At 31.7% G+C, this 13,844-nt stretch overlaps 1 long non-coding RNA gene across 1 annotated transcript in view; it reads left to right on the forward strand.

The window, feature by feature from the left end:
- LOC307186605 overlaps window positions 1-13,523 on the forward strand; it is a 222,273-nt gene extending 208,750 nt beyond the window's left edge. Inside the window, exon 4 of the long non-coding RNA XR_013828422.1 lies at window positions 13,314-13,523. This is a non-coding gene — a long non-coding RNA (uncharacterized lncRNA). The remainder of the gene's footprint in view (window positions 1-13,313) is intronic.
- Window positions 13,524-13,844: the final 321 nt, after the last annotated feature.

Genomic DNA, 13,844 nt, shown 5'->3' on the forward strand with positions numbered 1-13,844 from the left:
ATGTATATACTTTATTATATCAAAGATTACACTTTTCTAATTTATGGGTTTCCTATATCACCTGAAAATATAAATATACTTTGCTGGATATTTTAGACAATGATTTCATATTATCTACATCAGTTTTCTATTGCTGCATGACAATAGAAAACATAAAGACAATACAGGCATAAAACAACACTCATTAATTATCTCACAGTTTTCATGGATCATGAGTCCAGGCATTGGTTAACTGGATCTTCTGCTCAAGGTCTCACAAGGCTGCATTAAATGTGTTGGCCATGTTTTCAATCTTATTTAGAAGATCTTACTATTCTTGGAACGATCTATTTCCAAGCTCATTCATGGTCTTGGCAGGATTCAGTTAGTTGAGGTTGTAGGACTGTTTTCTTTTTATCAGTAAGCAAGCAACCACTCGCAGCTCTTAGAGGCTGCCCACAGTTACTTGGCATGTGCCCCCCATAGTCAGTTCCCAACACAAATATTGCTTTCTTTCAGGCCAGCTGGAGCACATCTGATGCTTTACCTTCTTTCATAGGCTTCTCTAATTGAACCTGGACCACGATAATCTCCATTTTGATTAACCCACTCTACTGATTAGTAACCTCATCACAGGAGTGATAGTCCATCATACACAGGTAATGCCCACATTCAAGGGGAGGTGATCACACAGGAGTTACACACGGGAGCTGTAATCTTAGTGGTCTTCTTAGAATCCTGACTCCCACATCTACCCTAAAAGTCCTCATCTTCTTAATGATAGTACCTGTAGAATAATGCTACTGGTAACATCAATGTATCACATGAGTCTATGGATCATGATGTTCCTTCATTTGATTCAATCCATCTGTAATATTTCTGGTGGTATTAAGCAATGATTCAATAAATATACTTAGTAATAGGATTGAGTAAAATAGGCAATTATCAGACATCAGAGAAAAACTTGATCTTTGTATAATTTCCATTGCTGAATAACATTAAGTAACATTTAGGACATAATGCATCATTGATTCAATCTTTTCCTTGAAAGAAAGTTAAAAACAGGAAGTAAAATTTCTTTATTGAAATCCAATATGCACTTATATTTTTCCTATAGCCTAAAATTAATGAGCATATGAGATTTTGATAAATGGCCTATTAAAACAGAAAAATTTCATAGAAAGAATAAATGACAGCCAGTACTGTGAACAAGCAGATGTTTTCTTTTCATATTATACTTCAGACTTTCATCAGACACTCCTAATTATAGTCGGTACACTGGTATTCCTGCAATTCAAACCAATAGCCTTCATCTGAAGCAGTAGTGTCTGCACAAGGTATATTGTCACTGCAGTGCTCTTTCTGTGTGAAAGCAGACGCTTGCTTGCAGAATGAAAAGACTGTTGAATGGAGTTAGGGTTCGTTTTCTGTTCCAGTACAAAAAATAAAAATCCTAATTCTCCCTCCCCAACAGCTCAGAATGAGGCATAAGCTATTTAGCCATTTTCAAGGAGAAACACAAATCTCTTAATTACAGCATCAGTAATGATGTATTGCTGAGAAATAGTTTGGCTAAAAATGAAGAGAAATACAAAAAGAATTAGAGGAATAATTAAGCAGTTCCAAAAGGAATGATGTGTAATTATAATGTACAATTAGATTCAAGGCTATTCTTCACACACAAAAAAGGAAAATTACATGCCCAAGTATCAGATGCTTTGTTTACAATGTACTTTTGGTTTTCTTAATTACCACTTAAGATGCAGATTTTCCATTTAGGGTTATAAGAGCAAATAATCACTAGTTCCTCTCATTTCTATAATGTAAGCTTAATAAGATGGTATAATACTGCATATCACAGTTTATGTCTACTAGATAAGTCTAAATAAAAACTTAAGCAGAAAAATTACTTGATTCATGTCTTCTCTAAATTAACCCTTTAAATGCTATAAGGAAGGAATGATGACAATGAGATCAAGGCATATTTAGAAAGTTTTCTAGCTAAAAAATGTTGTATATATCTATTCTGATAGTACCCATAGAGGAAAAAAATTAATATATGTAAATGACAAAATATCTTCTCTATGATGAACCTGATACAACCTATTTAGTATATTTTTTCGTGAAATGGAAATAGTTTCATTTGTAATAAGTTTCTTTCAACATGTTCAAGGCAAAATTCTTTCAGACACATTTACCTCAAACATCACAAACCAATTCCTCAGATAATAAAGTATATTTGGAAAATACAAAGTAGAATTTAGAACTTAAAGGGACCTCAAGAATCATCTAAGACCATTCTTTCATTTAAATTATGAGCTTAGTTAGCCTCTAAATATGTTGAGTAATTCTTTTTTACATTTATTTATTTATAATTGAAGTATAGTTGATTTATAATGTGTTAGTTTCAGGCATATAGTACACTGATTCAGATATATATATATGTATTATATATAATTAAGTTTTATATATATGTGTGTGTGTGTGTGTGTGTGTGTGTGTATATATATATATATATATATATATATATTCTTCTTCAGATTCTTTTCCCTTATAGGTTATTACAACATATTGAGTATAGCTCCCTGTGCTATAAAGTGGATCCTTGTTGGTTATCTATTTTATATATAGTAGTGTGTATATGTTAATTTCAAACTCCTAATTTATCCTTCCCCCCACCTTTCCCCTTTGGTAACCGTAAGTTTGTTTTCTATGTCTGTGGGTCTGTTTCTGTTTTGTAAGTAAATTCATTTGTATATTTTTTTTAAGATTCCACATATATGTGATATCATATGATATTTGTCTTTCTCTGCATGACTTATTTCACTTAGTATGATAAACTCTAAGTCCATCCATGTTGCTGCAAATGGCATTATTTCATCCTTTTTTATGGCTAAGTAATATTCCATTGTATATATATACTACATCTTTGTACCACATCTTTGTTATCCATTCACCTGTCGATAGACATTTAGGTTGCTTCCATGTCTTGGCTGTTGTAAATAGTGCTGCAGTGAACAGTGGGGCGCATTTATCTTTTTGAAGTATAGTTTTCTCCGGATATATGCCAAGGAATGAGATTGCGGGATCCTAAACTCTAATTTTTAGTTTTTTAAGGAACCTCCATACTATTTTCCATAGTGATGGTACCATTCCCACCAACAGTGTAGGAGGGTTCTTTTTTCCCCACAGCCTCTTCAGCATTTATTGTTTGCAGACTTTTTAATGCTGGCCATTCTGACTTTTGTGAGGTGATACCTCATTCTAGATTTCATTTACATTTCTCTAATAATTAGCAACCTTGAGCATTTTTCATGTGCCTGTATGTCTTCTTTGGAGAAATGTCTACTTAGATCTCTTTTCCATGTTTTGATTGAGTTGTTTGGGTTTTTTTGTTGTTGTTGTTGCTCTTCAGCTGTTTGAGCTGTTTGTATATTTTGGAAATTAATCCGTTGTCGGTCACATCATTTGCAAATATTTTCTCCCATCCTATAGGTTGTCTTTTCATTTTATTTATGGTTTCCTTTGCTGTGCAAATGCATTTAAGTTTAATTAGGTCCCATTTATTTTTGTTTTTATTTCGATTATACTAGGAGACAGATCCAAAAAATCATTGCTGTAATTTATGTCAAAGAGTATTCTGCCAATGCTTTCCTCTAGGAGTTTTATAGTATCCAGTCTTATATTTAGGTGTTTAATCCATTTTGAGTTTATTTTTGTGTGTGATCTTAGAGAATGTTCTAATTTTACTCTTTTACATGTAGTTGTCCAGTTTTCCCATAATCACTTATTGAAGAGACTGTCTTTTCTCCACTGTATATTCTTGCCTCCTTTGTCATAGATTAATTGACCATAAGTGTGTGGGTTTATTTCTTTCTATCCTGTTCCATTGATCTGTATGTCTGTTTTTGTACAAGTACCATACTGTTTTCATTACTGTAGCTTTGTAGTACAGCCTGAGGTCAGGGAGCCTGATTCCTCCAGCTCCATTTTTCTTTCTCAAGATTGCTTTTTATAACAATTGATTGACTTTTATAACAATTATCAAAATAAGTAAATAAAATAAAATAAACTGATTTAAAGTCCCTAATTAGCTAGTGAACAAGTAGAGATTTCACAATAACGCAGTTTCTGGATACCAACTCCAATACTTTTAATGTTAAATAGTTAAATTCCATTAAGAACTGGCTCTGTGACTATTTTCTATAAACTCGATATATGTTATTTAGAAAATTAATTTTTTATTGACGTTTAATTGGCATACAATATCATACTGGTTTCAGGTGTACATCATAGTGATTAGATATTTATATACATTTCAAAATGGTCACCATAATAGGTCTAGTTACTGTCTGTAACTGTAAAGTTATTACAATATTATCGACTATATTCCTTATGTTGTACATTACATCAGCAGGACTTATTTATTTTGTAACTGGAAGTTTGTACCTCTTAATGCCCTTCTTTGCACTTTTAATGCATTTTTAATGTGACAATTTCAGTGGTGTGTTTTTGGGCAAAAGTTAAACTTGATAGTTTATTTCTCAGTGGAATTTGGAAATTTGGGACCCTAATTTCATTGAAGTTATTGAGAAGCCACCATTACCTTACATTGGAATACATAATCTCAGTAATGTTGCTATAAAATTATTTCTTTGTTACCTCAAATTCTCTTCTCCATATCCTAAAGCATAAGTTTGAGTTTCATAGAAATGTTCAATAGCTGTCACATACTTCCCCCCTCCCCCAGATTGTATTAGTCCAAAGAAACTAAATGAGTGTATTGTGCTTGACTGAAATGGTAATTATAACACTCACTATTAAGATTGGTGGACTAACAATGAGAAAAAGAAATGTGTTTGTGACAGCTATTGAACAAGCTTCAAATAAACTTTGAGTATTAGGAATATTTGGTTTCAACTATTAGTATAGTAAATAATGTTACTCTTTTTGACTTTACAGCATTTAATATTTTACTCTAAATTTCAAATTGTAAACTATCCCTTTATATACTTAATAATTATATCTCATTCTTAAACTTGTCATTTCCATTTTATAACAAATATCTCCTCATCATTTACTGGTTTTTAGCACTATGTGGGCAAAATGGAGATGACAGAGCAGTTTTAAAACAGTAATTCTCAACTACTTTACATTGTAGCCAGGGTATATATGGAAAAAGAATCATAAACAATAAAGTAATAAAATTTTAGATTTTTAAACTGGGTCAGTAGTAGAGTCTTCTCCAAAGATGGCTGTGAGTATTAAGTGAATTAATACATGAAAGTAATTTAGCTCAATTCCTTGCATAAAGCAATCCATCATATCATCTCTTACAGCAATTAAATCTGATAATATGGAAAGTTATTCTGAATTGGAATATTTAGTTCTCCAAGTCTTTTACTGTGTGAATGTACTTATTAGCCCATCAATCTTGAAAACTAATAGATTAAAAACCAAATCAGCTTTATGTAAGTAAATTTAGGATTTTTTAAATCAAAGACTAAAAGTTGTCAATAAATCCAGCCACTTTTACAGTAATGTGTCAATAAACAGAATCCATTTTTTTAGATAAATGAGGCAAAAATTCAGTTTCTTCAGAGTGATGGAATTTTCTCACTTCTGTGAGTCATGGACATGTCACAGATCTCGTACTTACTGTATTGAGCAGTTTTTGTATCACAAAGCATGAGTCATAGCACATACTTTTAAAGAACGCTTTCATACCACTTGGTACAGTGTATGTTAGCAGCACTACCACTAGCATAACACTGAGATCTTATTACTTAATAAATGTGTAAAAATGAATGATAATTGAGTGTAAATATGTAAATGAAAATAAGCATTGTATGTGTCAACACAATGAAACATGATAGAATGAATGAAAAGAGTAAAGCATTTTAAAATAATACAACAAACATTTTGGTAATATCAAAAAGTTGAAAAAAAGTAAATTTTGTGGACAGTGAACTGACAGTTTATAGAGCAGAGCACTACTGTGCCATAACTTGCTTCCATGCTGTCCTGTCCCCCAAACTTAGAACAACAATGAACACTCATATAGCTCTTGCGCTAAGTGTTTTGCATATATTAACTTAGTTGATGTTGTAACAACCTATGAGACACATACTATTAATAGTGCTCCATTTTACAAATGACAAGTTATATAACGTACCTAAAGCCACAGAGCTCAGAGTTAGCAGAACTAGATTTAAACTTGAGCATCTACCTCACAGTTTGAGATTGTAATAACCACAGTCCTCTTCCTCTCTAACATTTCTTCCTTCTCTGTCTGATTCCAACCATTTTACAAGATCCTGTGCATTAATTAGGTCTTCTTAACTCCAGCCTATGAATTCAAGACCCAAATCAACACTGAGTTCCATGATTGTGGGTTTTTTTTTTATTTATTCTTTGACATTCTCTCCTATACCTATCTATCTATTTACCCACTTATCTGTCATCTATCATTTCTATCACCACCATCATCATCACATTATCATCATCATCCATGTACAGTTACATCTTCAACTAGCCTGGAAGTTCTAAGGGAAAACGCTGTCCTAAATTTTTTTTCTGAAATGTATTTTTGTCATACATTATGCTAACTATTTTAGATACATCATTTTGGCTCACAGCAACCAAATAAAAAGGCCATTTAAAAATCACTTTTAGTGGAAGATAATAATCCCATTTATCTTACTTAGGAAAATTTGCATAGACTGATATAGATCACACTATGGAAATATTTACATTGACGTTTCAGACATAGCTCAGTTGTGCTTTACTCATTCTGTTATAATAGGTCAAAATATATTTTGCTCCATTAGCTTTCAGCTTTCAATTCAATATTACTCAATTTGACAAAAACATTAAGCAATTACTAAATTTAAGTTATAAATGCTGCAAATTAGGTTATTTTAATATCAGAGTCAGATTAATATTCACTGATAACCTTTTGTGAAGACTTCTCATATAGTAGTAGGGCAAAATTAGAAATAAATAGAAAGTCATGAAACTGAATCTCCTACAACAGTTTATTTTCAATATGTGTAGAGTCCTTTCCCAAAGTAGATAGCAATTATTATACCCTGTTTAATACACTTACAGTGGTTACTTTTACATTATATCTCTTTTAAGTAAACCTTGAATTACTTATATAGTTTCTATATATTCAATAACTATGAAATGTGACCATAAAACTCCTTTACATTTCTGAGAAAACAAGTATTCATCAAATTGATATTATAATTTTAATTTTCTCCCTGAATTATAAAAAAATACATTTCATTCATAAATATTTTGAACCCTTACTACTTACATAAGCAAAAAAACAAAAGAATATACATAACTTTGACATACATCAAGAGAACACAATTTATGTCCTATTTCTATCTATTACATTAATTTAAATTTAGGGTATGTGCTGATCAAAATGATGAACTGTTTGCAAATATATAGATGTCCTCCCATTTTTTGCAGTCTTTTCTCCCCATTCTTAGTGCTCCATTATCCCATTCCAGAAGCAAGAATTGCCTTCCATTCCTCTTAGGGTATTATTTCCAATTAGTTGTCAATTTCCTTAAAATTCTAGATGAAATCGATTTGAAATCTATCTTTTTTCTACTAGTATTTTCAATTTCATAATGCTCCTGAAACCTAAATGATATAGACCCAGAAGGGGACTTTACTCTCAAAATATTTAAAATTTCTGATATGCAGATGCGAAATACATTAGTGATATACAGATACTTTAGACAGAGATTTCTGTGTTTCTGGAATTATATATCATAAGTGGTGACCAGCTCCATCTACTCATAATATCGCTGTTGTAGGCAAAATTAAAACACCGCCAACAAAACACATTTGAAATAACCAGGTTTTAAATAAGCAACTTGAAAAGACAAAAACATATAAGAATTACAGTGCAGTAATTTAAAGGAAGTTAAAGAGATAAATAAGAAAAATAATCTATGTAAGCGAAATCTGTACTAATGGTTTTATTTTTTTATTGTGATTCCAATGATCTTTTACCTTTCCAATGGTAAGTTTTTTTTTTTTTTCTCCATGGGTCTTTGTTTCAAAAAGGCAAAGCAAAGCAAATCCAAACAAACAAAAAAATGCCCCTAGAACAATATACTTTAAGTGCTGGATATGCCTTCTTAGAAGGTCATGCTGGATATTTTTCCCCAAGTGACTCTCTTGCCTGGGGTTTTCTCTCCAACAGCAAAACGCTATTTTTAAATCTTCAAGTGCTTTAGGGAAGAGAGACACTACAGGAGTGCTCAGGTTAGAGTTCATGAGCATAATGTTACAAGTTATACTCTTTTTTTTCACATCTGTATTGGAGTATAATTGCTTTACAATGTTGTGTTTGTTTCTGCTGTATAACAAAGTGAATCACCTATATGTATACATATATTCTCATATCCCCTCCCTCTTGAGCCTCCCTCCCACCCTCCCTATCCCACCCCTCTAGGTGGTCACAAAGCACCGAGCTGATCTCCCTGTGCTATGCAGCTGCTTCCCACTAGCTATCTACTTTTACATTTGGTAGTTGTATATATGTCTATGCCACTCTCTCACTTCATCCCAGCTTCCCCTCCCTCTCCCTGCATCCTCAAGTCCATTCTCTACATCTGCGTCTCTATTCCTGTCCTGCCCCTAGGTTCATCAGAACGTTTTTTTTAGATTCCATATATACGTGTTAGCATACGGTATTTGTTTTTCTCTTTTCGGCTTACTTCACTCTGTATGACAGACTCTAGGTCCATCCGCCTCACTACAAATAACTCAGTTTCATTTCTTTTTATGGCTGAGTAAGATTGCGTTGTATATATGTGCCACATCTTCTTTATCCATTCACCTGTCGATGGACACTTAGGTTGCTTCCATGTCCTGGCTATTGTAAATAGTACTGCAGTGAACATTGTGGTACACGACTCTTTTTGAATTATGATTTTCTCAGGGTATATGCCCAGTAGTGAGATTGCTGGGTCATATGGTAGTTCTATTTTTAGTTTTTTAAGGAACCTCCATACTGTTCTCCATAGTGGCTGTACCAATTTACATTCCCACCAACAGTGCAAGAGGGTTCCCTTTTCTCCACACCCTCTCCAGCAATTACTGTTTGTAGAATTTTTGATGATGGCCATTCTGACTGGTGTGAGGTAATACCTCATTGTGGTTTTGATTTGCATTTCTCTAGCAATTAGTGATGCTGAGCATCCTTTCATGTGTTTTTTGTCTATCTGTATATCTTCTTTGGAGAAATGTCTGTTTAGGTCTTCTGCCCATTTTTGGATTGGGTTGTTTGTTTTTTTGATATGGAGCTGTATGAGCTACTTGTAAATTTTGGAGATTAAACCTTTGTCAGTTGCTTCATTTGCAAATATTTTCTCCCATTCTGAGTGTTGTCTTTTTGTCTTGTTTATGGTTTCCTTTGCTGTGTAAAAGCTTTTAAGTTTCATTAGGTCCCATTTGTTTATTTTTGTTTTTATTTCTATTATGCTAGGAGGTGGGTCAAAAGGATCCTGCTGTGATTTATGTCATAAAGTGTTCTGCCTGTATTTTCCTCTATGAGTTTTACAGGATAGAAAGCCCAGAGATAAACCCACGCACATATGGTCACCTTATTTTTGACAAAAGAGGCAAGAATATACAATGGAGAAAAGACAGCCTCTTCAATAAGTGGTGCTGGGAAAACTAGAGAGCTGCATGTGAAAGAATGAAATTAGAACACTTCCTAACACTGTATACAAAAATAAACTCAAAATGGATTAAAGACCTAAATGTAAGGCCAGACACTAGTTATACTCTTGACTTTACATCTTAGCCTGGACATGTATTAGAGGAGAAAATATAGGGAATGAGGCCAACTGGAAAATAGAATTTCAAAGGAATGAAAGATACAGCTATTCCCAACAAAAAATAGTGCCCTTTCTTAATCCACAAGTAGAAAAGCATGGAGTTCAGGGCTGAATATTATAAACAACATAAACAGAACTTTTGGAAAGACAAAAGATTTACTGAATTTAAATTATCTTAAAACCTTCAATCCACATTTTAAAAAGAAAAGCTTAAAGTAATTCTTATGATGAGTAAGTGGTGAAAACATGCAAAATACCAGAAAATGATATTTACTTGTTTAAAGAGGTTGCATAAACAAAGTTCAAATTTTAATATGCAGTTTATAAACATTGAACACCTTATCTTGGTGTGTGTGAAAACACACAGACCAGAAAAATAAATGTTGCCTTGGTTTACTTTTGAGAAAAAATGCTGAGTTGGGGAAAAATAATGAGTAAAATTTATATACCTAGAATTCAGTGTTTTGCATATTTAAAAATTTTTCAATCTGCTTACACATTTTCTGTTAATACAACATAATCTACAGTGTCAGGCATTACATTTTTTATTGTTATTGTTTTTTTTTGTGTTATAAAATAGAGTTAGTTCCTATATATTTTTCTCAAATTAATTCAATTCATAAAAAATCAAAATTTATAATATTTCTCTTCAAATACTATAGGAAAACTAACCTTATGAGGAAAATATTAGGTGTATCTGTATGTGTTATCTTTGTTAGAAGCAGTGCATAAAAAATTAGGCAATTAACACTATGTTTTCAAGAGAAATTGTTCCAACTATAGGTATTTTAAATTGTCCAGTAATACCAATAAAATTTCAAATTTTCATTCCAGAATATTATGAAAAACTGAAACCAAATATAATAAACACTGTATGCTCTCTAGAAATGAAAAATAAACCTATGTTTGTGACAGAAATAATGCTTCCCAATAGATTTAGCACAAAAATGTAAAATAACCCACATTATATATTTCTTCTTAAGAATACCTTTCATTGAGTCCATATTTCCCTCCAGCTACTGCTCCATTTCTCTGTTCCATGTGACAAAACTTCTTGAATAATTATGGTGTCTCCATCCCCTCTCAACTTATTCTTTCTTGAACCTGCTCTCTTCATTGCCAATACTCAAGTGAAACTTTTCTCATTAAATTTCTTAATGAAATCTATATTGCTAAAGCCAGTGGAGAACTCTTAGTCCTTATCTTACTAACCTCTTAGCAGCATGAGTTATAGTGGTTTACTCCATCCTTCTGTATGGGCTATCTTTATTTGGTTTAGAGATGACAGCCTATAATAAATTCCACATTAACTTTTCTAGACATGTAAAGTTCTAACTATAGTGTTCTTTCTGTATTGAATAATTGTTATCACAGTCTTTTTTAGTAGTTTCTTCTTTTGTTCCTGATCAGTACAAAAGGCATTCCATTTAATATTCTTTTCACTTCTCTTTGTAATCTTATCTCACTCACATGCCCTCTGCCTGCTGTGTTTTCCATATATATGTTGCATGCCTTGATTTTCTTCTCCAAAACCTAAACCAATTTATCCATCTTCTACTCTACCTCTTTATTTGGATTATATATGTATGTATACATATATATATATATAATATAATATAATATATATGATATACACTAGGTATGAAACATATATAATATATACACTATTATATATAGATGTAGATCTAGAGATCCAGCCTCAAGGACAGAAGAATATTTTTACCATTTAGATTTTTTTCACCAGGAGTTAGAAGTGCTTACAGATTCTAGGATAACTAATGGAATTCAGTTAGTTCTCAATGGGGGAAAAACAACTAGAACTGAAGATAAAAATAAGAACAGATTAGGACAATTGAAAAAATGGAGCATATGCCAAATGACATTTTTATCCATGGTGAATAACTTAATACTTTAATAATTTTTGTAATTTTTCTTCCCTAATTTTTAAAGTTAATTAAAAAAACAATTTCAACTAAGTATTTGTTCCTTAATATCAAGTTTTTTTCCAAATTAATGTCCATAGATACTGCTTTCTTTTACTTAAATTTCATTGATATACTTATTATTGAATTAAATTACAATAATAAAATTGACACAGAGAGGCAGGAGGTCAATGATATGTCAAACTTATAAGTGCACGCCTCAAATGGTGCAAAAGGGATTACCTGGGAATTTTAGAATGTATACTATTTGATAAAAACATTTATTTTTCTGTAGGTGTCAATCAGTATACTTCATATAAGGATTAATGACTTGTCAGGCAAAACACTTAAGTGTAAAGAACTTCTACAATGTTGTACTTCTCAATATTGAGGCAGTTATCAAATTATATGATATTCTGTACCTTTAAATTATTGTGGAACAATACAAAAGAAGGAGAAAATGGAAAAGGAGGAGGAGGAAGAGAGAAAAAGAAAAAGAAGAAAACTTAGCAAAACACAGATCTGCAACCTGTCCTCTTTAGCATAATGCAAATAACAGTTATATATATGATTGCTTAAATTTCCAATTAAAATACTGCCTGATTTTATCTTCTAAAATAAAAGCTAAGATTTTGAAATATGTCTTTAAAATATTCTAAAGTACACGTTATTTCTTATTAGTAGAAAATATAATTAGGGTTGATCAAGTATACTTGCAAACGACTTAAAACAGTTTGTATATAAGTCATTTCTTTGGCAGATTTTTGGTTTATTAAAACAGAAGAAAAGTGTTTGAGTAGAATCTGTCAGAGATCAATATTCATTTGGCCAAGTAAACCAAGATTCATTTATGGGCAATATTAATGGTATAATGATACGACTCCTGATTCTTACACCTTAACAGAGCTCACAGGGATACTGTGAATATTAGAGAATTCTGATTTCTTCCATCTAACTTTCCAGATCATCTTGTATTGCATTTCAAATCCACTGAAATCAGTCTTGCTGATTTTCTTCTGTCATACAAATTTTGTAACAAATGCCTTTGTGTTTATTAGAAATAGATCACATGCTTTTTCTTTATATTTCTGACATATAATTCATGTGATTATTGGCAGAAATCAGTTTTTAATGTTTCACATTTTATGTGATCAAGAGTCAGAGCTTCTACTCCTAACTTAAGTCTCTGTACACAACCAGAAATAAAATATACCCCTCACAAAAATGTCAGTGCTGTTCGTTGAGGTTGATAAATAAGACTAAAATATGAAGTTGTTCTAATCTACCTTTTTGTTCATTGCTCTTTCCAAAAGTATAAAACAATAACCAAAAAAAGAGCAAAAATTGTGAAAACAAACACATTCTCCTTGTAGAAAACTGGGGATGTGAAGTTTTAAGGCCAACTTTTAACTAATATTATGTCTTCTGAATCTCACTGTGTGATCTAACAAGAGCTTTTTTACATTACTTCTGTGTTTTTCTTGCAACCTTGTTTTGTTCTCTTAAGGCATTAAAATGTTATGGATAATGATTTATCTTTCAGAAGCCCCAGAAGAGGAAAATGAGCTGAAGTGCACTTTAGAGCCTCAGAACTTCCTCTAGGCAGAATAAGGTGAGCTTCTTCGTGTGCGTTTTATCTATTCTGCACTATGGAGCTACATTTCACTTTAGAGTATAAATGTGATATCATTGCAAAATCACAATGGAAAAAGGTAAGTTTTTCTATGTATAATGATTATAAATTACAAATGAGAACACCAAATATAAATACTTTATTTAAATGAGTAAAAGTAATTCTGGTATTCTTTCTTAAAATCAACATAGGAAAATGTCTAAAAGTCATTCCCTCCAAATTAAATAAATATGTAAATAAACTTTAGCTATTTTATGAAATATCAGTAATATTTCAGCCAGAAAAATTATATCAAGAACTGATTTCTTAAATTACTGAGATAACTAAGGGCTTCTTTAAAGTCTAAGGTTGCAATAATGTGATACTATATTAAAATTAAATATTTTATTCAACCAGTTTAAGCAAAGTTCTGTTAAGTTTAATACAGTAACATATTAACTC

This window comes from Stenella coeruleoalba, assembly GCF_951394435.1.
Source record: "Stenella coeruleoalba genome assembly, chromosome: 1".
Lineage (NCBI taxonomy): Eukaryota > Metazoa > Chordata > Mammalia > Artiodactyla > Delphinidae > Stenella > Stenella coeruleoalba.